Source organism: Petaurus breviceps, unplaced genomic scaffold (genome assembly GCF_028583685.1).
Source record: "Petaurus breviceps papuanus isolate PSGF00001 unplaced genomic scaffold, PetGlider_PUasm1.0 90919, whole genome shotgun sequence".
NCBI classification, from domain to species: domain Eukaryota; kingdom Metazoa; phylum Chordata; class Mammalia; order Diprotodontia; family Petauridae; genus Petaurus; species Petaurus breviceps.
This window is the reverse complement of record NW_027187378.1, coordinates 19,170,096-19,196,310: the sequence shown is the minus strand read 5'-3', so window position 1 is coordinate 19,196,310 and position 26,215 is coordinate 19,170,096. Positions and strand designations below refer to the sequence as shown.

Below are 26,215 nucleotides of genomic sequence, written 5' to 3'. Positions count from 1 at the left end.
ACCTGTTATGTTAATGGGTTTTAAGATCTTCCCTGCCCATTAATAGGCCTCATTAAGGGAAGCTTGCTTAGGGGAGGTTTGCTTGTAAGAAGGCTTTCATACCTTTTGCTAATTTCTAATTAGACACTGAGTCATGATGGTCATGCGTTCTGGCTCTGAGAAGAGTATTTAAACTCTTAGTTGGAATTTTGCCTTGGGGGCTTATTTCTGAGAAGGATCTTGTGATTTCCTGGTTGAGATTCTGAGTGGCCCCGATTCCAGAGGTCCCTGACTGCTCAGATGTAAAGGCTCTCTCCATACAGGGATGCATATAAAGTGTATAGCTGATTCAGGCGGTCAGAGTCCTGTCTGTTGTTCTTTATTTCTCTGCTTGTATTTTCTCTGAAGCTCAGGGTGCTGACTTTCCCCCTGAACTAGTGAATGTAATTAAAAAAGATTATTGACTCCTTAAACAGCTATTTTTCCTAGTAAAAAGATTTAAGAACCTTTGCTAGCAGCCAGCTTGGGTATGCCAATGTGATTGCCACTACACCAACCTCCATCATAAAGGAAGAAACAGATGCTTATGAATTAGAAAGGAAAATGAAATTCTAGGGTTGGGGAACAGCTGGTGGTGGCAGTGAGGAGCAAGGTGGGGCAAGGGAAGATTCCAGGTACTTTGATAAGTGCTTTTTACTTTTATTATCTCATTTGATCCTGTAAGACAGTTAAATACAGTACACAGGATGGCTGCTAGCACAGGTTCACACTTGATCTTGTCAGACAGGAAAGATACTAAGAATGGGTTAATAATCTTACTTTATTGGAGTCTAGTTTTCTCAGAAGAGGTTGCTGATAATGGGAGCATAACTCCTATAGCATTAGCTAATGATCCTTCTTGAAGAGGGGGCAACTACTCTCATGTCTCAATGGGGTCAATTGAGACAGGCATAACTTGTGCATCCCCCTAAATCTCTCAAGCCTCAATGGGAGGAAGTTGAGGCACATACAGCATTCTAGTTTGGGCATTCAACCCTAAGATTCCCCCTAAGCCTCAATGTGGGCCAGTTAAGGCACACACACAGGATTTGTGCATTCAACCCTAAAGCTCCCCATTCACTGGTCAATGCACATCTACTTTATAGGGGCAACAGACAAAGGCATATTGCCGGTAACAGCCTCACAAGTTTGCATCACCCCATCCCTGTATCTTACTGTGCAGTCACAGTGGATGTTTATATTATTTATCATTATATAATACTGCATAAGTGTGGTGGAGATGTTTTGAACCATAATTGTGGGAACTCATATCTAATACCTGGAAACAAGAGATTGTTATGCCTATGGATCCTGGGAAACTGATCTTTAAGAAATAATAACAAAAATCCACTTTACACACACTAAAATCCACCTTCCAGAACCTCACAATGAACCTGACAGGTGAAATTATTATCTCAATTTTACAACTGAAAAAAACTGAGGCAAACATAGGTTAAGTGACTTGTCCAGGGTCACATAGCTGGAAAGTATCTGACATTGGATTTGAACTCAGATCTTTCTGACTTCAGGTCCAATGCTCTGTCCACTTTTACTACCAGTGCAAAGGTACGAAAATGGGAGGAGTATCATCTGACATGGTCAGCTTGGCAGGATTGCAGAGTATAGGAGGGCAAGTAATGGGCATCACTGGAACTTTCTGGGAACCATAAACTCTTGAGGAATCACAGAATCATAGAATTTCAGAGCTGGAAGTGATACTGGAGGTAATTTTATCCAACCCATATTCGATCAAGGATACATTTTACATTCTCCAACAACAGATCCTCTAAGTACTTTTTGAAATACTTTAGTGACAGGGAGTCCACTGCCACCCATGTTTGTCCAGTCAACTTTTGGACACATTTATGGGTTTGGAAGGTTTTCCTAATATCAAGATGAATTGCCTTTATACAACTTCACTGATTATTTTTAGGTATCCCCCCAGACCTCAAGCAGAAAGAATGGATTTAGTCCCTATACCTTAAAGTGCTGGAGATGGTTGTCAAGTCTTCCCTAAGTCTTACGTCACAGTGACATCCTTGAGCCCCAGAACAAGTCTGTTCAAGTTGGTGCTGACACGGGAGATTCTTAAATACTTAATAATCAGGTTATTTCCTTAATCAGAGGATCATAGAGTTGGAACTAGAAGGGGCCTTACAGGTGATTAAGTCCAGCCCATTCACTTTATACATGATGAAGCTGTAAATCAGAAATGTTAAATGACTTATATAGCTAGTACAAGTCAAAGGTTGCATTTGAACCCAATTGTTCCTGATTCTAATCCCAGCATTTTATAGATGACATAACATTATGCTGCCATTCAGTAGAAGTTAATCACAGATATTTTATTTCAAAGAATTCTTTCATGATATAAAAAATAGAGTATGAAAACTAATAATAAATTCTTATATGAGCAGTTTCTTTTGGGAGTCATTTTTTCTTATCCAAAAATTCGTCATCAAAGTTGTCAAAAAGAGACTGGATTGCTAGGGTCCAATTGAAGATACTGTGAAGGAGAGTATCATTCAGATAAACAGGTTGAACTAGCGGAACTCAGGGGTGCTGTAACGATGAGAAATAGGGGAAGGCTTTTGAAACTAGACACTGACACATAAATATATGTTGTTGCTCTCATTCTCAATGGTTTCCCATGATTTATGAGTTAGATTGGTATGTGTGTATTTGGTATGTTTATGTTTGGTGTGTGTGTTTGGTATGTGCATATTATTTGGGATGATAGTGAGGGTAAATTTTACTCCATGACTCATTTCCTATAAAAATACTTGAATGAATGTTTTCCTGTGATATATTTGTCACTGCCTATAAAGCCAAGCACAAGCAACTTTCCAGAGGACTGCTGCTATGAACAGCTTTCAAGGTTCTGATTACTCAGCATAGTGAACTCTCTATTTATTCAATAACAAACCAAGACAAAACATTCACAGAAAAACAAGTATAGCATTCAGAATGTTTTAACTTCACAACTTATGACTAAAATGGCCACATAGTTTTCACCAAAGTGGTCACATAGTTTTAAGCAAAAGATAACATTCATTTAGTAAGTCCTTCATTTAGTAAATCCTTAATTCAACCACCCTCAAGGAGTCAAGCCTCCTTAATTGCCACAAAGTACAAAGGTCAAAGTTACATCAGGAAGTCTATCCCACTGTGGGATTCATAAGTTATGGGTCTTAATACTTGACACAATTGTGAGCTTAGAATTATGTGCTAAGTACCCGTGAGCTTGCGCATACAAGGGGATCTTCAAATTCCATTACTATTACACTGCCTTCCTTAAAGAGGTGATTTACCTACCCTTAGTGAGATGATGGTGGCTGCTAAGCCAGTATTTGGTAAATGATGGCCCCAGATGCATCACTCTTGTAAACAATACAATTGTCTTCAGAAACCTCAAACTGTTTGGGAAGGTGGAATATAAACAAGATGCAATGAGATAGTATATAGGAAACTAGATTTGGACTTCAAAGATCTGAAATCTAGTCCTACTTGGGCCAGTTATTAAATATGTGACCTTAGGAAAGTAATTTAACTTCTTTGAAATTTAGTTTTATCATTGGTAAAGAAAGAATAATGCTACCTACTCTTTTTATGGCATAGGGTTTTTGTGAGTTGTGAATTTGGTGATGTATATAAATAGCAATTTATATATCATAAAATTTTATATAAATATAATATACCATAATTGCTGTGGTTATAGTAATTGTAGGTAATGTACTAAGGATAAATACATAAACTTTGAGCAACAACAATTGTAACTGTCTGTCCCTGCCCCAAGTAGATCCCTGCTTCCAGATTCACATAAAAAAGATGCAAGACTACAACATATCCATATAACCTATAGAGTCACAATGAAGAAAACTCCCCTTCTGTTTGTGTGTATGTGCACTCATATCCCTACGTGCACACAAATGCAAGAGAGAGTTGGATGTGCAATCACCTGACCTGTGTTCAAGTACTTCTTCCAATATTTACTAGCTTTGTGACCTTGGGGAATTCATTTTGCCTCCATAGTACTCATCCTTAATCTAGAATAGTGAGTTAGATGGGATAATATCTTAGGCCCCTTCCTATTCTAAGTCCCTTAATCTAAAACAGAATCTTGTGTTTTTGTTTTTCAATTTAAGATTGGACTTGGAACAACTAATGCATTTCAAAATAATAACCTTACAATTTAAAGTATAAATCATGAGTTCCTAAAAAACCTTCCCAACTTTTTGGTGTGCATAACCCAGAGAAAAGAATTATTCATGTGACTGTTTGGGATGCAATCATGCATATACTACATATTATTTTTCCCACAGAAATAGTTTGAATACTTCAAAAATTGTTTGATCAACCTTTTGAAACTCCATGAACCAATATTTGGCCTAAACATGTTAATGCGACTACTCCTTTTGTGAAAACATATATAGTAGGCAGCTAGGTGGTGCAGTGAATAGAGCACCAGCCCTGGAGTCAGGAAGACCTGAGTTCAAATCTGACCTCAGTCACTCAACACTTACTAGCCATGTGACCTTGTGCAAGTCACTTAACCCTAATTACCATCCAAAAAAAAAAAGAAAACATATATAGCACCTGTTCTCAACATAAGCTATTATTTTTCTAGTTTCAATAATCACATAATACCTAGATGTTAACCCTGTGTCAGAGCAATTTCCATTCTTTCTACTGGGCCACATCCTCTTCCATATGGTATTTCAAAACAGTAGCATTATGTCTAGCACAGAAGGAAGAACTTAAGAACATACAGGGATGAATAATTCATTGTTCAGTTTATAGACCTTAAACCTTCCAGGTGGTGTTGCCCCATTTTTTGGTCGCATCTTTGAATGCCTTCGTCTTTATGTGAATGAAAAATGTGTAACACCCAGGGCTTCCAGACAGCTTCTGGGTATTTAGACAGCTGTGTATATTCCCATACAGTAGCTCCTCCAAAGAAAGCAGCTTCTGTGCATTGAACAATCATACTCCAGTCTACATAATCTTAAGATATGCAACTTGAATCTGAATGGAATCCTGAAGTTGAGATTGCTGGATTTATCTATCATTCATTTTTCACTAAGAGGACAATTCCAAAAAGAGGGAATATTTTGTTTCTTATTAATCTTTCATTGTTTTTTATTTTGCTGTGAACCTGAGATTTTGCCATGCATGGCATATCTGCTGGGGAAATTGCTTCCATTAGAACATATTGGCTATTGTTAGAACCTCTTCATCCCTGCCTCCTAGTTTCCTTCAAATTTCAGCTAAACTTCCATCATCTGCAGGAAGTCTTTTTCAGTCCTTCTTACCTTCGGTGTCTTCCACCTAAGCCTATCATCAATTTACCGTGTATACATCTTATTTGTAAATAGTTATTAGCATGTTGTCTCTCTCATTAGATTACAAGCTCCTTAAGAGTGAGGATTAATTTTTGCCTTTCTTTACACTTCCAGGATTAAGCACAGTCCCTTGCACATAAAAGGCACTTTTAAAAGGTATAGCAAGTTATAGATATGTGCATATATACATATATGTACATATATATGTGTATAAATATTTATATGTATACACATATGCAGAGACACATATATACTAGATTTGCAGTTTCATTGCAATCATCTTTTTTTTTTAAAGCAATCGGGGTTAAGTAACTTGCTCAAGGTTACACAGCCATTTGTTTCTGGGTGTGGTGCTACGTATCTGAGCCCAGATTTGATCCTCAGGTCATCCGGACACTGGAGCCGGTGCTCTTACTCACTAAGCCACCTGGCCGCCCTGCAATCATCTTTTTTAATAAAAATGCTTCTTTTATTCCACAAATTAAAAATAAAATTAATTTTAAAAAACATTAAAAAATAAATGCTAGAGGGGATTAGCTAAAATGATAGAATAATGCAGCTTCTACCTTAAAGGATCAGCAAACTTGGAATATGATCTTCAGAGAGTAAAGGATCTATGATCACAACCAAGAATCACCCATCCAGCAAAACTGAGTATAATCCTTCAGGAGAAAAATGGATATTCAATGAGATAGAGGACTTTCAAGCATTCTTGATGAAAATACCAGAGTATTTAAGTAGTTAGAAGTTGTGTATATCGAGAGGACACAGGTGTGAACTGAATACAAAGGAATTATATCTAAAAAATAAAATTAATGGGGGAAAGAGGAATGTATTTGGAGAAAGAGAAAGGGAGGGGGTAAATAGGGTAAATAATCTTACATGAAAGAGCTCAGATTATCTATCTATCTATCTATCTATCTATCTATCATCTATCTATCTATCTATCTATCTATCTATCTATCTATCTATCTATCTATCTATCTATATCACAATCCTCCCCCATATGCTCATAAAAGTAATGTGGGTAGGCAATAGAGATTGATAAGGAGATGGGTCCAGGTTGAATAAGGACAACAGGTTAGGTCAGATTTGAAAGCCATTATAGTAATTTTAATGATTACAAATTGTTTCCTGCTACAAAATCCACTTAAAATACTAGTGCTCTTCTGCTTATGTTATGTGGTTGGAATCAAACAAGAAACCAAAAGGGAATAGTAAAATGGAAGGTGATTTGGCAGTAGCTTCCTTCAAAGATCACTTTAGGTATCATCTTCTTCAAGTGACCTTTCTAAGACCTCCAGTTTTTCATGTTCTTTCCCTCATGAAATTACTTTGTATTTATTGTACACATATAATAAAATTCAAGTTGCCCAAGGGCAAGGATTGTTTCATTTTTTGTCTTCATATCTCTCGCACCTAATAGATTATTAATAAACATTGAGTTGAATTGAGAAGTAGCATATTATCCCATATCAGAAAAGTAAGTGGGTTTGTGACAGGATTTAGAACTAGAAGAGACCTTGGAGGTAAGGCAGCCTAAAGCCTCATTTTGGAGATAAGGAAACTAGGGCCCAAAGGGCCCAAAGTGCTTCAGTGACTTGTAGAAAGTTACAGAATAAGTGGCAGAGCTGAAATTTGAACCCAGGTTCTCTCAATCCAAACTAAAGGCAATTTCTTCTGTCCTGAATCAAATTATAAAGGAGAGGAATAACTGATGGGCACTGAAAGTACTGTATTGGCATTCATAAAATATTTTTTTATTCAAGGAAATCCTTCAGTACCTTGTGAGTATTTACAGAAAAAGCTGGATAGATTTAAGATTTCACAGGATGAGAGGGTTGTGGATCATGATTTTACTAGAGGAAGGATCAGCTGCACCATAGATATCATGGAACTACTGAATGCTGAAGAAGTAAAGAGTCTTTTTATGTTTCTTGCTTATCTAGGCTCTAAGCCAGGTATGTTCCATTTAAATTTACTGGATGAAACTCATATTCTCCCATATTATTATAAGTGGATCACTTGGGGCCAAAGCTAAAGCTTTGGTAAAGCCAGGATTTATCATCTCTAATTGCTTTCTTTTTATGTTTTAGGCTAGTTATTCAACTAGGCAGAGCATCCACATTTATTAAGCAAAGTATTCAACAAAATAAAACACAACACTAGTGATTTTATCCTTGAAGGAAATTATCTTTTTTTTCCACAAACACATGTTGATCTTTACTTCATGATGCTATAAAGTACCCTGGAACATAAAGAATTAATATTTCCAAAACCTCTGGGTGAAAAGATAGCTGTTTCTTCATAGGGTCTGACAAATGTTCTCCATTATTTTATTAGATAATTCATTTAAATTCATGAATTTAAAGACGGTGCAAAAACCAGAACGGAAGTTACTTAGAACCTCAAATGAAGGAAATTTTAAGACAATACAGTCTAATACTCTAGTCTTATAGATATAGGAATGAAGGTTTCCATCAGGTTAAATGAATTGTCTAAGTCAGGGGTGGGGAATCTGAGGCCTTAGGGACACAGTGGCCCTCTAGTCCTCAAGTGTGACCCTTTAACAGAATCCAAACTTCACAGAACAAATCCTCTTAATAAAACGATTTGTTCTGTAAAACTTGGACTTAGTCAAAAGGTCATGAGGACCTGGAAGGCCCTTGAGGCCACAGGTTCCCCACCCCTGGCCTAAAGTGACACAGATCCTAAATAGAAACAATAGATCTTTCAGCCCTGGCCCTCTAGCTGCAAATTCAATGTTCTCTTCTTATATCAGGATTCCTCTTACAAGAAAACTGAAGTAAACAGTATTTTTGTAGTATTGTTAGGTCTATGAAAATTTTTATTCACAGTAATATCACTGAGAAATTGCATGATCGAGACCTTGAAGAATGATGAAATTATGTTCAGCAAATTTTCTTATTAAGGTCATTGCTGCAGTCTTCTTTGAAAATAGATAACCAAATATTACATGTAAGGCAATTCTCCAGTAACCAGAATATTACATGACCCAGAACACCAATTAAACTACCAATAAATGGTAGTTTACTTCACTCTGCCACTATAGCAACAATCTATTAGAATCCAATCTTCTTGAAAGTATAGAATATTTACTTTGTACCTTTGTATCCCCAGTTCTCAGTGTCTACCATATATTCATCATTTAATAAATACTGTTTAAAAGTATTGAACTTATATTTCAGTTTCTTTAGCTGTGAAATAAAGAAAATATTTGCTTTCTGTCTACAGCATGGGTATTTGATAGAGATTGATTAATGTGAAAGTTATAAAGAATTCTTTTCTTGAGTTAACAGAATCTTCTAGGTTATAATTTGGTGGTAGCAAAAGCTACAATTGATGCATTGAAAAGGATAATTTAATAAAACGTATTCTCATGTTCTGAGTTAATACACTATTAAAATATGAATAACGTATTTCATTCTAACTGGTAGAGTTGAATCCAGTGTTAATTAAAATGATTTTATATTTCTAGAGGAAATATACATAAACATATACATATATACATACATACATATATATGTATATATATATACATCAGGACTTAGGTCAATGCACATAAAACATGAAACATCTCTGAAGACTGAAAATGAATAAAACTAAATGAATTATATATAAACTTAGGTAGTGACCTATGTTTTGATGTTACAGAGGCAATGACATGAACTGTCCTATCATTCATATAATTTAGGATATAGTGATAGTAGAAAGCATATACTTCTGAGTATATTGCTCCTTAATCTTAATGATTGTTGCTATTTGCTTATGCTACTTTTGTTGTCTTGTATAATTCAAAACACGTGGTGCATATAACGTAATTATTATAGTTGTTCACCTTTGTTTTCAAAGAGGACCAATGCCATCATGATGTTGGGGTCAGGGTACAGAATGTCTGGCTGTGACCGATCAGTCCAATATGAGCTCTGAAGGCTCTACCACAGATCAGGCACAAGTTGGTTTGTTAGAACATTTGGGATAGAGATGTCTTTGGACTTGCACAGCTAATGTTCCCTTTGTGCTACTGTGGTTCTGCTTTGTTCATAGAGCATAGTACCTTCTTTGATGCAGGCACACCATGCTGGGCAGTCTTATGTCAGTGTTTCCAGTGTCTTAAAATCGATATTAAAGTTCTTCAGAGAGATCTTGACTGTGTCCTTACACCACTTCTTTTGACCACTGTCTGAACACTTGCCTCTGCAGGTTCTCCGTAAAAGTTTTTTGGATAAATTTGGGCTATGTGGTCAGAAGACTGGAGTTGTACTGTCTACAACAGAGTTTGAATGCTTGGCAGTTCAGCTGGAGACAATTTGTTGTCTTAGGATGATTCTGAAGAATTATCGTAATGCAAAGTGAATTGATTTTTTGTTTTTTAATAGTAAGAATAATAATACATCTCCATTCAATGCTTTAGCTTTATAACTTGCTTACCCCTGGTCCCCAAACACAATAGTTACATAGTACAAGAATTATCCTTCCCATTATATATATAAAAAATCTAAGGCTCAGATAATTTAAGTGACTGGCCCATGGTCACACAGCTAGTAACTGTTAGAACTGAGATTTCATAAAATCAGAGAAATCTAGAGCTAAAAGATAACTCAGAGTCCATCTATCCCTGCCTATAACTTAATAAGAATCTTTTCTACAAAAATCTTACAGGTGACCATCCAATTTTGTTTGAATACCTTCAGGGAGGGAAAACCATATACAGAATCTGATAGCCCATTTGACTTTGGGATAGCTCTAAATATAAATTAGATTTTCCTTATTCTCATCCTAAATGTTCTTCTTTGTAAATCTTATTTATTGTTCCTAATTCTACCCCCTTGGGACCAAGCAAACAAGTTGAAACTCTGTGTCTCTCTGTGTGTGTCTCTATCTCTGTCTCTATCTTTCCCCTTTCCCTCCCCTCTTTCCTTCCTCCCCTTTTCTCCTCTCTTGTCTTGTCTTGCCTTGTCTTCACTTCTTTCCTCCCTGTCTCTTCTCTCATTTATCTGTCTTTATCTTCCTCTCTCTATCCCTCCTTCCTTCCTTTTTTCCTTATTTATTTCCTTCTATCTCCCCTTCCTTTTTCCATTTTTTAAACATCTGTGTCTCCCTAAATTCACTCACCCTATAAATGCCAGATCTCCTTATAGGCCTAATCATACTATTTATCATCATAGGGACTTTGACCTGCTCTGTTTTCAACCTGAGTTTTTTTTTTTGCACCCTTACTCCAGCACTCTGGTGGCCTGCCATTCCTGTAAGGTAACCATGATGATGTCTAATTTATTGCAGACACCTGATCTATATAGTCCACTGCAGTCCAGAACCTCTGAGCTTGAGATCAACCAGCCTCAGCTTCCTTGGTAGTTGGAATAACAGATATGCACCACCATGACTAGCTTGAGTACCCATAATCTTTGAACCTAGAACTCTTGACTCCAAGGGAATCCCTCTTTTTACCACATTATGACACTGGTTATAATAAGCTATTATTAATGAAGTTTATGAAGTTGCGAGGACCAAGGCTAAAGAATAATTCTAATCATTTTTATACATTTGGGGGGATTTTATGTTATATTCGATCACTAGACTATAAGCGCTTTGAGGGCAGCATCTATTTCAATTTTGTCTTTCTCCCCCTGGCCTGGCACACAACAGGGTGTTTAGCATACTATGTCAGATACCGTAGATATTTAATAACTTTTTTATTAATTTAATGAATGTCTCAATACAAAAGAAAATGGAGATTAAATTTTCTTCCAGGCCATTTGGTAGGAGCAATTTTTTAAAGAAGCTTTTTATAATATGTAATACTGACTCTTTATACTAGGGATGTATTTTTAATTGGGGTTTAAGACTCAAAGGAATTGATCTGCCAGCACATTCCCCTGAAGACTCTTCTACAATTGAACAAGCTGGAAAGGAGCTTGGACCTGGGAATTTGGCTTGTACATACTGAGTCTTTGAAGAACACTGTTGGCCTTTTCTAGGCAGTCAGTGACATTCACATAAGACAAGCTAGGGAGCAAGTTGTCTGCAGTACTACTGCTCACTTGGCCCAGATTTTACAAGTACAGCAGAAAAGGAATTTCCAAGCATTAGTGAAAAAGGCCAGGTTTACCCAGTGGAGCATATCATAATCATCTTTGCTTGGGCTCTGAGCATTAAAAAAAAGATTTTCTGCCAATAGAAGAAAAAGTTTTTAAAATGTTTATTTTTTCTATGTAGATAGAATACAAAATGATCTTTTCTTTAGAAATTGTGTTGATTAGTACCTTTTGATGGATATAACTACAGGGGTCCCCAGCGCTGGGCCAATCTCCTTAATGTAGCTACCGAAAAAAGCAAAAACTTATCATGATTCACTTGGCTCAATAATTCCTAATTTAGCCTTATTTTATGCAGTGGTACTTTGCAACAAAACAAATAATTATGTTAGTGAGTATTAAGACAAAAAAAAATGATATCCTCAGCATAGAAAACCCCTTCCACCAATGCAGATTATAATCCATCTATATTTAGTAGATCAGTTCTGGAAAGTTGAAGCACAAAGTAGTTAGGTCAGTCCATAACCATTTAATAAGCACTTATAGCGAGAAAGATGATGGAGCTCAATGATAGGTAATATCTAGATATATAAATAGGAGGCAGTGTAGTGAGTAAGAAGACTTGAAACATAGAAGGGGGAAAATTATGAAGAGCTCTGAATGCCAAAAAGAGGACCGTATATTTGAACATGGAGGTAATAGGGAGACAATGGAATTTATTGAATAGGAGGATGGCACAGTCAGATTTGCATTTTAGGAAGATGAATTTGACAGGTATATGGAGGACAGCCTGGAGTGGGGAGAGACTTGAGGCAAGGAGACAAACCAGCAGAGCTAGTGTAGGAGTCTGGGAGTGAGGTGATGAGGGACTGCATCAGGGGATGGTTGTATCAGAAGGGGCATTTACTAGAGATGTGTTGAACTTGTAGGACTTGTAGGACTTGGCAAGTGATTGAATGTGGGAACGAGAGAGAATGAGGAATAAAGAATGAAAAGTAGGTTATGAACACAGGTGACTAGGAGGATTGTGGTAGCCTCAGCAGTAATAAGGAAAGTAGAGAGAGGGGAGGGTTTGGGAGGAAAGATAATGAGTTTAGTTTTGACAATGTGAGTTACAGATTTATATTTGACATCCACTGAGATGTCCAATAGAAGGTTGGAGATGCAAAACTGATGGAATCCTAATAAAGATGCCCCCAACCACAATATTCTAATTTCATTATAGGCCTGACCTCACTGAATAGCAGGCCCACTGTACCTACCCTGAACTCTTAGTTTCCACAGAAACAGCAGGAGTGTCCATGTGATGGGAACGCAGCTACTTCTTCTATCTAGTCACTGCCCTTAGACCCATTCCCACAGAAACAGGTGTGTTCTTGTATTCAATCACAATCACATCATTCATCTGGCCTAAGGCAGGACCACAATACCTAACTATCAGTCTTGCCCAGACAGGATGACAATAGCTAGCCAGTTGGAGGGCAGAATGAACAGAATGCTTAACCACAAAACCATAGATGGGACCCCTCCTCCATTACCTAATCCCTTAACAGACCCCTCCTGCCTTTTTAATATTCATGATTTCTGATATGTAATTGCATCTTAATCCTATAAAAATCCATCTTGCTTTCTCTGAAGCTGCTGGTTCCTCTTGGAACTTAGTCCGCTTCATAGGTTCTATCTGAAATGCCTATATATCAAATGCCTATATTTGAATTAGAAGTGGTCTGATTCTTTGAGATGGTTCTACCACAACACGTCATGAAACAGCAACAATTTTTGGGTGGACAAAGTCCCCACCATGACAGTTTTTGGCATCCCTGGGTTTAAACTGCAACCAAACTAGAGACCAGAAGAGATTAGGACTGGATAAATAGATTTGAGAATCAATTGTGTACAGATCATAGTTTAAGCCAAGGGAGCTAATGAGATCACCAAATGAAATAAGTATAGAGAAAAAAGAGAAGACAGCCTAGGACAGAAATTCATGATTAATGGCAAGGACCTGAATGAAGATCCAGCAAAGGTGAATGAGAAGGAGCATTTATACAGGTTGGAGGAGAAAAAGGAGAGAGTAATATGATAAAAACGTACAGAGAAGAAACAATTAAGGAGAAGAGAATGATCAACATCATCAAAAGTTGCAGACAGGTCAAGACAGATGAGGCCTGAAAAAAGACTTTTGGATTTAGAAATTAAGAAATTTTTGGTAACTTCAGATATAGTAGCTTCTGTTAAATGATGAGATTGGAAGCAAGACTTCAGAGTTATGAAGAGAGCAAGAAGAAATGAAGTGCAGGTGTCAGGTGCATGTGGTAGTTTTAAGTTTTTCCACAAAAGTGAGAAGAGAGAGAGAATGATTGTAGGGATGGATGGATCAGTTGGGGAAGGGGGGTTAGATTATTTTTTATTTCATTACATATTTCCAAATTACATGCAAAATTTTTCATATTTCCTAAAATTTTGAGTTCCAAATTCTATCCCCCTCTTCGGCCCCTCCTGCCTGACCCCATTCAAAGAGAGCAAACCATTACGATATTGATTATACATATGAAGTCATACAAAACATATTTCCATATTAATTATGTTGCAAAAGAAAACACAAACAAAACAATGAAAATAAAATTTAAAAGTATGCTTCAATCCACATTCAAATTTTGTCTTTTCTCTCAGGGAGCAGGGAGGGGAGGAGGTAGAATAGTATTTTTCATCATGGGTTTTTTGGAACTGTCTTGGATCACTGTTTTGATCAGAGTAGTTAAGTCTCCCACAGTTGATCAGCTTACAACAATGTTGTTACTGTGTACAATTTCTACTTCGTATACTCACTTCACTTCCTTTGAGTTCATATAAACCTTCACAGGTTTTCCTGAAACCATCCTGCTCCTAATTTCTTATGGTATAATAATATTCCATCACAATCATACCACAATTTGTTCAGTCATTCCCTAATTGGTAGGAATCTCCATGATTTCCAATTCTTTGCCACCACAAAAAAGCTACTAAAATATTTCTGTAGAAAGAGTTTTCCCCCCCTTTTCTTTGATGCCTTTGAGATATAGATATAGTAGTGATATTGCTGGGTCAAAGGGCATGCGTAATTTTATAAACCCTTGACAGTACAATTTGCTCTCCAGAATGATTGGATCAGTTCACAACTCAACCAACAGTGTATTTATATTCTAAATTTTTCACATCCCCTCCAGCATTTGTCATTTTCCTTTTCTGTAACATTAGCTAATCTGATAGGTGTGAAGTGGTATCTCATGGCTATTTGAATTTGCATTTCTCTAATCAGTAGTGATTTAAAGCATTTTTTTTTTCAGGTGACAATATACTGCTTCAATTTCTTCTTCAGAAAACTGCTGGTTAATATTCTTTGATCATTTATCAAATGGTGAGTAGATTTTTAAAAATAAATTTGACTCAATTCCCTATATATTTCAGAAATGAGGTCTTTATCAGAGAAACTTGAGAAAAAAACCCTCCAGTCTCCCGTTTTCTTTCTAATTTTGGTAGCAATAGGTTTATTTGTACAACATCCTTTGTAATTTTGTATAATCAAAATTATTTATTTCCTTAATGCTTTTTATTTCTTCTTTGGTCATAAATTCTTCCCTTATTCATTGATCTGACAGTATACTTTTTCATTTTCCTCTAAGTTACTTATAATATCAATATTTATGTTAAAATCCTTTATCCATTTTGACCTTATCTTGTATACAGTGTAAGATGTTCATTTATGTCTAGTTTCTACTAAACTGCTTTCTACTTTTCCAAGTAATTTTTCTCAAATATTGGGTTTTTAACCCCAAAATTTAGATCTTTGGGATTATCAACACTAGATTACTATGACTACTGCATATTGTGTACCTAATTTATTCTACTGATCCAACACTCTACTTCTTAGACATTTTCAGATTTTTTTTATGATTACTGTTTTTTAACAGCATTTGAACTCTGTAACTGCTAGGCCATCTTTCTTAACTTTTTTTTCATTGGATTCCCTTGATATTCTTGTCCTTTTGTTCTTCCATATAAATTTTCTTAGAATTTTTTTTCTAGCTCTATAAAACAATTCTTTGGTAGCTTTATTGGTGTAGCAATTAGTAAGTAAATTAACTGGTAGATTTATCATTTTTATTATATTGACTCAGCCTACCAATGAAAAATTGATGTTTCTCTAATTATTTAGATTTGACTTTATTTGTGTGAAAAATATTTTGTATTCATATATTTCCTAGATTTTTCTTCACAGGCATTTTATATTTATATCATATTATATTTTTTATATTATCTACAATTTTAAAATGAAATTTCTTTTTCCATCTCTTACTTCTGTTCTCTCTTGACAATATATAGAAATTGTGATTAATGTAGATTTATTTTATATTCTGCAATTTTGCTGGTTGTTAATTATTTCAACTTGCTTTTTAGTTGATTCTCTAGTATTTTCTAAGTATATAATGATATACTCTGTAAAGAATGACAATTTTGTTTCCTCACTGCCTATTTTTATTTTTTCAATTTATTTTTCTTGTCTTATTGATATAATTAGTATTTTGTATAATGTTGAATAACAGAGGTGATAATGTACATCCTTGCTTCACTCCTGATCTTATTGTGAAAACTTCAAGTTTATCCCCATTACAGATAATGTTTGCTCTTAGTTTTAGGTAGATACTATTTACTATTTTAAGAAAGGTAACATGATTCCTATGCTTTCTATTGTTTTTAATCAGAATGGGCAATGTATTTGTTAAATGGTTTTTCTTCATTGATTAATATAATCATATGGCTTGTTGTTTTTGTTAGTGTTATGTTCAGTTATACTGATAGTTTCCATAATATTGAATCTGCCCTGAATTTCTGGTATAAATCCTACCTAGTGTATGATCTTTGTGACATTGCTGTAAATGCCTTGCTAATATTTTATTTAAAAATTTTCATTGATATTCATTAAATAATAAATAATATTATATATAATATTAAATAATATTTTTCTTTTTCCTGTTTTTCTCCTTTATGGTTTATGTATCAAAACCCTATTTGCATCATAAAAGGAATTTGGTCAATGAATACTTATTTATATAATTTTACAATAGTTTGTATAGTATTGGGATTAGCTGTTCCTTAAATTTTTAGTAGAATTCACTTGCAATTCAGTTGTCTTCATCATGACATCTTTCACATTTTCTTCTTTTTTTCATTTGTTTTTTATTTTCTATTTTTCTTTTTTATTTTCTCACATCTCATGGAATTATTAGGTTTCAGTTGTACAATTTTAGTTTTTAAGGAATTATTTTCTTCAGCAAACTCTTATACCTCTTTTTCCATTTTGCCAATTCTGTTTTTTAAGGGGCTATTTTCAGCAGTGCATTATTATATCAATTTTCCCATTTGGCCCATTCTGTTTATTAAGATGTTATTTTCTTCAATATTTTATACCTTTTTATAATTTTCTTCCTTTATTTTAATTTCTCTACCTAATCTTTTCTTTATTGTTCTTATTTAAATTTTAAAATCATTTTTAGCTCTTCTAGGGATTCTTGTTGGGCTTGTGTCCAATTCACAACTTTTCTTTGATGCTGTGCTTATAGCTATTTTGACTTCATTGTTTTCCAAGTTTGCATCTTGATCTTCCCTGACAGCACTGCAGATTTTTATGGTCAAGATTTAAAAAAAAAATTATTGCTGTTGTTCATTTTTGCACCCTATTTCTTGAATTAGAACTTGATCTTAATGTTTGGCTCTGTTCCCAGTGTTGCAGAGTTAGAATGGATGTGCATTGTCTCAAGCTTCAGGTTTTTTCTCACTGCCATTTTCAGAGCTAGTTCTAGGAGTTTAGAAGTTTTCAGTGTTCCCAAAATGATGTGATCTTGTGATGGGTCTGGTCATTACTTTCTTGGTCTTCATTCTGGTCTTTACCTAGGAAGGGCCCCTGATTTCTTGGGATTGGAATCAATATTGATCCATTGGGACAGAAGTGAAACTGCTTCTCAATGTTTCTACTCCCTCTTGGTTTAAAGTGCTCCTCTCTTCTCTTCACCTACAACCCAGAAGTAGGTATATGCTGTTTGGAGTCACCAAACAGTATATGGTCCTGCATCTAATGCTAGCACAGGGGTACACTGTAATCTCTTTCTGACCATTTGTCAGGTCCCTTTACTATCTTGGGATCAAGAATTTCCAAACATGCTACTGCTTCTGTCACTATCACCTAGTCCCAACACTGTTGTTTCACCCATGTGGGCCCCAGTTCAGTCTCTCCCAGGACCCATGTCACAGATCTCTTTTTTGCCAACCATTTATGCTATCTCTCGTCAAAATAATGTCTCACTCTGACCTTTTTTTTTTTTGGTTCTATTACTACAGAATTCAATTAGACAGTTTTTAAAAAAATTGTTTGGAGGGCAATTTTAGGAAAGCTGAAATGAATTTTTTTCTATTCCACAGTCTTTCAAGTGAGGGTTTTTGAGAATGTGGGGAGGCACATGGGCGTGATTAAACGCATCAGGGAAGTATCCAGTAAATAGGAAGAAATTGAAGACAAATGAGAGGGTGAGGATAAAGAAGGGGCAACCTGCTAGAGAAGTCAGAATGCAATATTATTCTATACACTTGTGCACATCTAAATATTTGTTTTGTCAAGGACAAGGGCCACTATTTCATCTGAGACATGGGTAAAGGGGTAAAAAGTTGATAAAAACATTTGAGTGAAATGAGATGGGGGGGGGAACAGGTAGCTCATAGAAAACATCTTCATTTTTTTTTCCCTCAGTGAAAGGTTCTCAGTAGGAAAAAGGGAAGCCATGGGAAGTGTGAGGAAACATGAAAAAGTTTTGGAAAAGCAAAATGATGAGGAGGATAGTTAGTTGTTTAGAGAGATATAAAAAGCCTGAATTGTCACAGTGAGGACCAAGTTAAGATTCTCTAAGAGATATGGAGTGGACCCTGTCAATAATATTTAGTGATCTTCTCCAACTTCCTTCAACAGCATTTGATTAGTAAGAATTAAATAGGGGCAGCTAGGTGGAGTAGTGAATAGAGCACCGGCCCTGGAGTTAGAAGAACCTGACTTTAAATCTGGCCTCAGACACTTAACACTTACTAGCTATATGACCTTGGACAAGTCACTTAACCCCAATTGCCCTACTTTCCCCCCTGGGAAAAAAAAGAGAATTGAACAGAAGAAAACAAAGAATACAAGGTGATAGGACAAGGAAAAGTGACTCTAGAGAATAGTGTATAGTTGAACTGTTCACCAAGAGATCAAAATAAGGAAGTGAGTAGAATGTAGTCAGTTCAGAGGTGATTCTTGAAATAAGAAAAAGAGGAAGCAGACAAAATGGATTTTCTAAAATGACTATATCCACAAGATAGAGGATCATAGAACTGGTAGGAACTTGATTGATTATTGAGTCTCACCCCATTATTTTACTTATGAGTTAATAGAGAAGATAAGTGACTCCTTTAAAGTCACATGATTAGTAATTGGTATAGATGGGGTTGGTAACCAGGTATTTTAACTCTGGGATAATGGGATTGGGAGTTATGGGTACATTTCTTGGTTCTCTCATAATGCTGATTAGCACTAGGTTAGACAATGAAAAAGATGCATTTAACTGCTAGGTAGTATAATAGACATGGAGTCAGAAAGATCTGTGTTCAAAGGGACCTTGGATAATTACTAGTTATATGATCCTTAGCAAAATGTTCTAACCTGTCTGCCTGTTTCCTCATCGGTAAAATGGGGATGATAATACTATTTACTTCCTAGGGTTGTGAGGATAAAATGAGGTGATATTTACAAAGCACTTTAAAACCTAAAATGCTACATAAATTTTAGTTATTTGTTGTTATTATTTTATAGGTGATAGAAAAGTGATACAGGTGAGCACAAGGAAATTTACTGATATATTATAAAGATTGCTACAATTATTTTTATGTTTATATTTTATCTGCAACTTGAATTGGTTTAAGATAACTTTGGGGAAGCTAGGTGATGCAGCAGATAAGAGCACTGAGTCTAAAGTCAAGAAAATCTGAGTTCAAATCTGGCCTTTGCCTCAGTTCCTCTTCTATAACATGTGTATACACTGGGGAAGGAAATGATGGATTACTGAAGTATCTTTGCTAAGAAAATCCCATGGATGATGTACATGGGGTTCTGTAGAGTTGGACATGACTGAATGACTGAACAGCAGCAGCAACGAACATCAAGAAGATGAATTTGGAGGAAGGCTTCTCTAATGCTGCAAAGTTGCCCCAAGGTACTTGAACATTGCAGGACTCCATTTCCTTATTTGTAAATGAAGGCATTTACTATGGAAGGTTTAAGATTCCTCCAAGCTCTAAATCCTATGATCCTTAATTTCATCATATGCTGAAATTCATTGTGGTAAAGGGACTGAGGAAATGATCATTTCTACTTTTTCATGGGAGACAATGGCAGTGGTAGGATCCTGGGAAGGGTAGATCTGAGAGAAAGGGTGTTAACTTAGCCTGGGGAAGGTTTATCTTCCTCACACTGTCTCATCAGAAACATGTGAACAACACAGCCACAGGCTTGGGTATATGAGATTTCTTTTAAAATGAGATTGGCTAGGGAGGGGGGTGAAGAGGGGGGGAAGGGGGAAGGGGGAAGAGCCACAATGGCAGAGTAAGAGCAGGGACTTGCTTGAGTTCTCACCCAAACCCCTCCAAGTACTTGTAAAAATAAATGACTAAACATATGAAATGAGGTTGGACTTCTGACAAGCATTTTACAACAAACCAAAAGAAATACTACTACATATAGTAACGGAACTTTTAACCTAAGCAGAATAGTAGGTACAATTTCAAATAGGTAAGAGAGAAGTTTAGCTAAATTTATAGATCCATGAATGAAAATCAAAAATGGGTTATTAAAGGAAATTAGTAACCATAGGTCTTAGGATTAGAAGAGACTGTGGATAATGTTTATTCCAAAACACCATTTTACAAATAAGGAAAATATGTCTAGAATCATGAAGAAATTTTAAACCTTATGGGTGCTAAGTGCCAGAGACAAAATGGAAATACAGTTCTCTGACTCCAAATCAAGTACTTTTTCATTTTAACCATAAATTAGGTGTGCTTACCCATGCTTTTTACACTGTGAAATATATATAAAATATGTTAATACATAATATATTTTCCTATGTTATATATGTATATAGGATATATATGTAATATAGGAAATATATACATATATGCCTATAATGTACTTATATGTGGAAACACAAAATATAAATATATGCATGTAAACATGTATATAAATAAAATATAAATATATGCATATGTATAAATAACTATATAAATGAAATATATTTCCATAGTAGCAATAACTTTGTTTATATCCCTTCTTTTCTGATTTATACCCAATGAAATTGACCATTTCACTAGACATATGACTTTGAGCAAGTCACAGAGCTTCTTTCAATCTCAGCTTCATTATCAATAAAATAGGTATAATAATACTAATATTGACATGAATTGCAGCTATTATTTATGACAACACCATAAAGTGATGCTGAGAAGATGACATGAACTGAGGCTGTGGAGTCATCCTCACAGTTCTGAGGCAGGTGCCTAGAAGAAACTCTCACAACAGATGCACAAAACCCCAGAAATTTGGAACACAGCACACTCCACTTTGGAAGCAGAGTTTTCCCACAGCAAAAAACTCAAAAGTCAAGTATTTGCCTGGCAGATGAGCAAACAGAGGAAGAGAAATCGGATTAGAATTTTTCAACTCCAAATCTAAATGGGTTTATTAAAAAAAACCCAAAATAAATATAAAGAACCAAAATTATTTTTATGAGCTGATTTCCTCTGAACATAACTACCTTTATTTTAAAAGCACTCTACCCACCCCTACCCCCAATATAAATATGTAGACATATACTATATTTGATGAGAAGTTCTAGTAAAATGTAAACTCCTTGATCAGGGACTATTAGGATAGACAGGGATAGATACATTATTTAGACACATAAGGTGATATAAGCAAATTGAGGGAGTGTGGAATATTTTATCTCTTACATCTATATATAAGAAAAGAATTTTTAAACAACCAAGATATATAGCATTATGGGAAATGAAATGGATAATTTTGATTATATTAAATAAAAAGTTTTTACACAAACAGAACCAAAGTAGCCAAGATAGAAAGAAAGAAGGAAACTGGGGAGAAATTTACAAGTTTCTTTGATGAAGGTACCATTTCTCAAAGATATAGAGAGAACTGAGTCAAATTTATAATAACATGTAATTCCCCAATTGATAAATGGCCAAAGCATATGAATAAGCAGTTTTCAAATGGAGAAATCAAAGCCATCTATAGTCATATAAAAATGGTCTAAATCACTAATGATTAGAGAAATGCAAATTAAAACAACTCTGAGGTACCACCTGACATCCACCATATTAACTAATATGACAGAAAAAGAAAATCACAAATGTTGAAGGGGATGTGGAAAAAATAGAACACTAATGCACTGTTGGCAGAACTGTGACCTAATCTAACCATTCTGGAGAGCAATTTACCAAAGGTCTATAAAACTGGGCATACCCTGTGACCCAGCAATGCCACTACTACGTCTGTATCCCAAAGAGATCAAAGAAAAAGGAACAAGACATACATACATACATACATACCTACATACACGCACAAAAATTTATAGCAGCTTTTTTGTGGTAGTAAAGAATTGGAAATTGAGGCGATTCTCATCAATTGGGGAATGGTTGAAACTTTTCTTTGACAGGGCAATGACTGTCTTTTATTTTGATTTGTATTTATATACTCAGTACCTACTATAAGAGAATCTTTACATGTCATTGTTGCCTGATAAATACTCACTAACTTGGATTAGATTGGATTTAGTCTGTATTGGTGCTTAATTTCTGTTTTTCTTCTAGTTCTTTCATTTCTTAATTTCTCTGCATAGCTAGTTTCTTATTAGTAATGAATCTCCTTACAGGGTCACATTATTCAAATTCATACTGAATATTGCCATTGGGTTCAAACCAATTATCTTTTTTATTATGTAATGATAATTTCCAGTAATAGAAATTCAAATACATGGTATCACTTCAGATGGTCCATTATATGCGTTAATCGAGACCCAGTTGCACAACAACAGTCATGATTGCTGAGTGTGCTTCCTAATGTTTACATATCCTTTCATTAAATATATTTCTCATCAAGTGAAGAATTTCAGAACAGCTCATGAACATTATTCCTTTCATGTTTATATACATATAGTCACAATGAAGACAAGTTAGTAAATTTGCCTGAAGTTATTTTTTTTAAAAAGAATGCAAACCAAGACTTCGATTCTCATCAGGGTTCTTTTTATCCATTTTTTCTTTTGTTTCTTATACAAGTAATAAAGAAGACACATATACACAAAATATACACGCAGATACACACCCTAGAACTCAGAAGTATTTGAAGTTTTAGCACAAAAAGAAAAAAAGTCCGGGACATTAATTTGAAATATTTTTCTTGAGAGGATGTCACATACTTTTTTTTTCTCTTCCTCACTTATGCTTTAATGGAAGTATTACAAAAATTACTGGCAAAAAAAATCAAAACAACCTTTTCCATGTTATATATGAAAAATTCCTTTTCCATTAAAAGATGCTGTTTTGTCAAGTATTTTATGTTTCTTCTCTCCCCCACTGCCAGACTACTTAATGGCAATTTCTAATAAATAGCTACTAGCTGAAGTATACGTGCTGAAGAAACCACTGAAGGAGAAGTTTATGGATCAGAAAACCAGGAATTAGCTTTTCAGCTATCTGGATGGATGGAACTATTTTAAACATTTAATTTTCTTGATAATAAAGAGGCTATAATAGAATAAGAACATTCAGACTGATGAATATTTAAAGAATAATTCCTTAGTAAACACATATGAGGCAAACAACTGTTGCCCTAACTCCTGTATATCCCCAAACACACAATTACATATCTCAGGTAAATTTAATTAAGGACAATTCATCTGAGCTGACAGTGAATGTTAAGTCATTGAAATAGTACCTGGGTGGCCAGAATTTCAAAAGATCTGAGCCTCCTCTGATTCCCACTAGAGCTCAAGCTACTCCTATTCCAGGGTCCCTTAACTCTGATAAATGCACTTTCACCTTATCATACCACTAGCATCTCCAAAACATTTAGTCTACATTCTTGAACACACACACATGCATGCACGCACACACACACACACACACACACACACACACACTTTCCAACTCTAGCTCCCCTATTTGAATACAAGTTTCTCATAGACAGAGACTGTCTTGCTTTCTAATTTGCATACTACCTTAACAGAATATAAATTCCTTCTGCACAGTGATAATCCAGACTGCATGTGCAGTGGAGGAAGAAGAAGAACCAGAATGGTGGAGGCTTAATATAATATTGTATAAGGGTCATTTGAAAAAACACAGGTTGTTTAATGTGGAAAAGTGAAGGCTCAGGGGATGCATACAGATTTGAACAGCTGTCTTGTAGATAAAGATAAAACTTATTGGAAAGCCAATTTATTCAGACAGGTCCAGTCTGATGGGAAGTGAATTGATTATTTACTAGTCTCAAAGTATTATAAAATTTTTACTTTCTGGAAGACGGTTATATTCTGGGGGAATCTAGATACCACACAACTTTTGTTTGGAGCAGTCAGTGTATCAGTCTGTAATGGTAAGCACACAAGTAGTTTACAACTTGTTTCAGTGATTGAATTAATACCTTGTTTCTGTTCAAGTTTCTTTTGAGCCTTGTATCAAATCTGATAAGAAACAGAAGGTGTGAACCCCATAACTTGTGAACCCTATGTAATAGTAATGGAATTTAAAGATCCCCCTGTATTGGTTTGGTTTTTGGGTTGAGTGTTAAAACCCAGAGCTTGTTGTAATGTAATACCAAGCAAAGGCAACTTCCCAGGTTCAAAATACCAGCATTGGTGCTCTCTATTTTATTTAGTGACAAACCAAGAACAGAGAAGATCAAAACATGACATCATTCCAAATACAGCATTTACTAAGTGTGATTAAATAATCTCCAAGTACTACCCCACCCCAGGACCTTCCAATCATTCAATCAATTACAAAGTCTCTGTTCTAAATACTTCTCCACCCCTAGGCTATACCTTAATTAAGTCCACCACAAAGCCCCTCTTCTCAAATGGAGATTAGTTTCCAAACATAAGTAAAATACATTCATTTGCTCAACCATAGAACACAAAAAGGTCAAAAGTTCCCCACCCCTGGATCACAATTGAATCTACCCCAGAGTTACATCAAGTTTAAACACAGCACTTAATACCCAAATGGAGGTCTTTTCTTCATCTTGACAAGAGGCAAGTTCTCAGCAATCTTAGTTCCTGGGGAGACAAGGCTTAGCAAGGCCATAAGATACATTGCCAGTCCCTTCATGAATTTATCCTCTGTCTGTAGAACAGTCCTAGAACCCCTGAACACATTAGCAAAGCCCTCTCCCAGGATTTCTGTAAACATACAACAAGAAAATCCTTCTTCAGGGCTTCTGAACCAACAGAAAGGCTCCCAGACCCCTGCAACAACAGCACTGTCCTTCACATGTGGACAGTATTCATTCTGTCTGCCGGACAGTCTCCAGACCCCTGCAACAACAGTACTGTCCCTCACCAGTGGACAGTATTCACTCTCTGTCTGCAGGACAGTCTCAGGCCTTCTTAACCAAATGCCAGGTTCCAGGACTTCTTCAACAGGACAGTCTTTCACCAGTGGACAAATCTGGCAAAATAACATCAAAACAGACAGACAAAGTACCAGCAAAACAGCCATGTCTCCTCAGTCCTTGGCAGCTCAGGGGGCAGGTCTCAAAAGTCCAGGGCAATTCAAAGCGGCCACCAGCAATTCTCTTAGTCTCTCTCTCTCCAAGAGGTGCTGCTTCCAAAAAAAGATCTTCCGCCTCTCTCTTGTCTCTCCAAATCTACATCACCAGCTCCTCCCAATTCAGCACTTTCTTTTCACATCAACAAGCCCATCCCACAGGTGGGATTAACAAACTCTGGGTTTTAATACAATCAATTTGAAAACCAAGCCAATACAGGGGAATCTTTAATTGCCATTACTATCACACTTGTGAATCCCACTTGTGGGATGGACTTGTTGGCGTGAAAAGAGAGGGCTGAACTGGGAGGAGTTGGTGATGTGGATTTGGAGAGACAAGAGAGAGGCAGAAGAGTGTTTTGGAAGCAGCATTGGGGAGGTAGAGTGAGAGAGAGAAGATTCCTGAGGGCCAGTTCGAGCTGCCCAGGACTTTTGAGAACTGCCACCCGCAGCTGCCAAGGACAGAGGAGACATGACTGTGATGCCGGTACTTTGTCTGTGTGTTTTGATGTTGTTTTGCCATATTCCTCCACTGGCGAAGGACAGTGCTGTTGTTGCAGAGGTCCTGGAACCTTTCTGTTGGTTCAGAAGCCCTGAAGAAGGATTTTCTTGTTGTATGTTTACAGAAATCCTGGAAGAGGGTTTTGCTAATGTTTTCAGGGGTCCTAGGACTGTTCTGCAGACAGAGAATGAATTAATGAGGACACTGGCAATGTATCTTGTGGCATTGCTAAGCTTTGTCTCCCCAGGAACAGATATTGCTGAGAACTTGCCTCATGTCAAGATGAAAAAAGACCTCTCTTTGGGTATTAAATGTTGTGCTTCAGCTTGTTGTAATTCTGGAGTAGATGGCCTATTCAGTTGTGATCCAGGGGTAGGAAACTTTTGACTCTTTTG

At 35.9% G+C, this 26,215-nt stretch overlaps 1 protein-coding gene across 3 annotated transcripts in view; it reads right to left on the bottom strand.

The window, feature by feature from the left end:
* SYNDIG1 (synapse differentiation inducing 1) overlaps nt 1-26,215 on the bottom strand; it is a 306,761-nt gene that overhangs the window by 132,646 nt on the left and 147,900 nt on the right. The gene's annotated exons all lie outside the window — the stretch shown is intronic.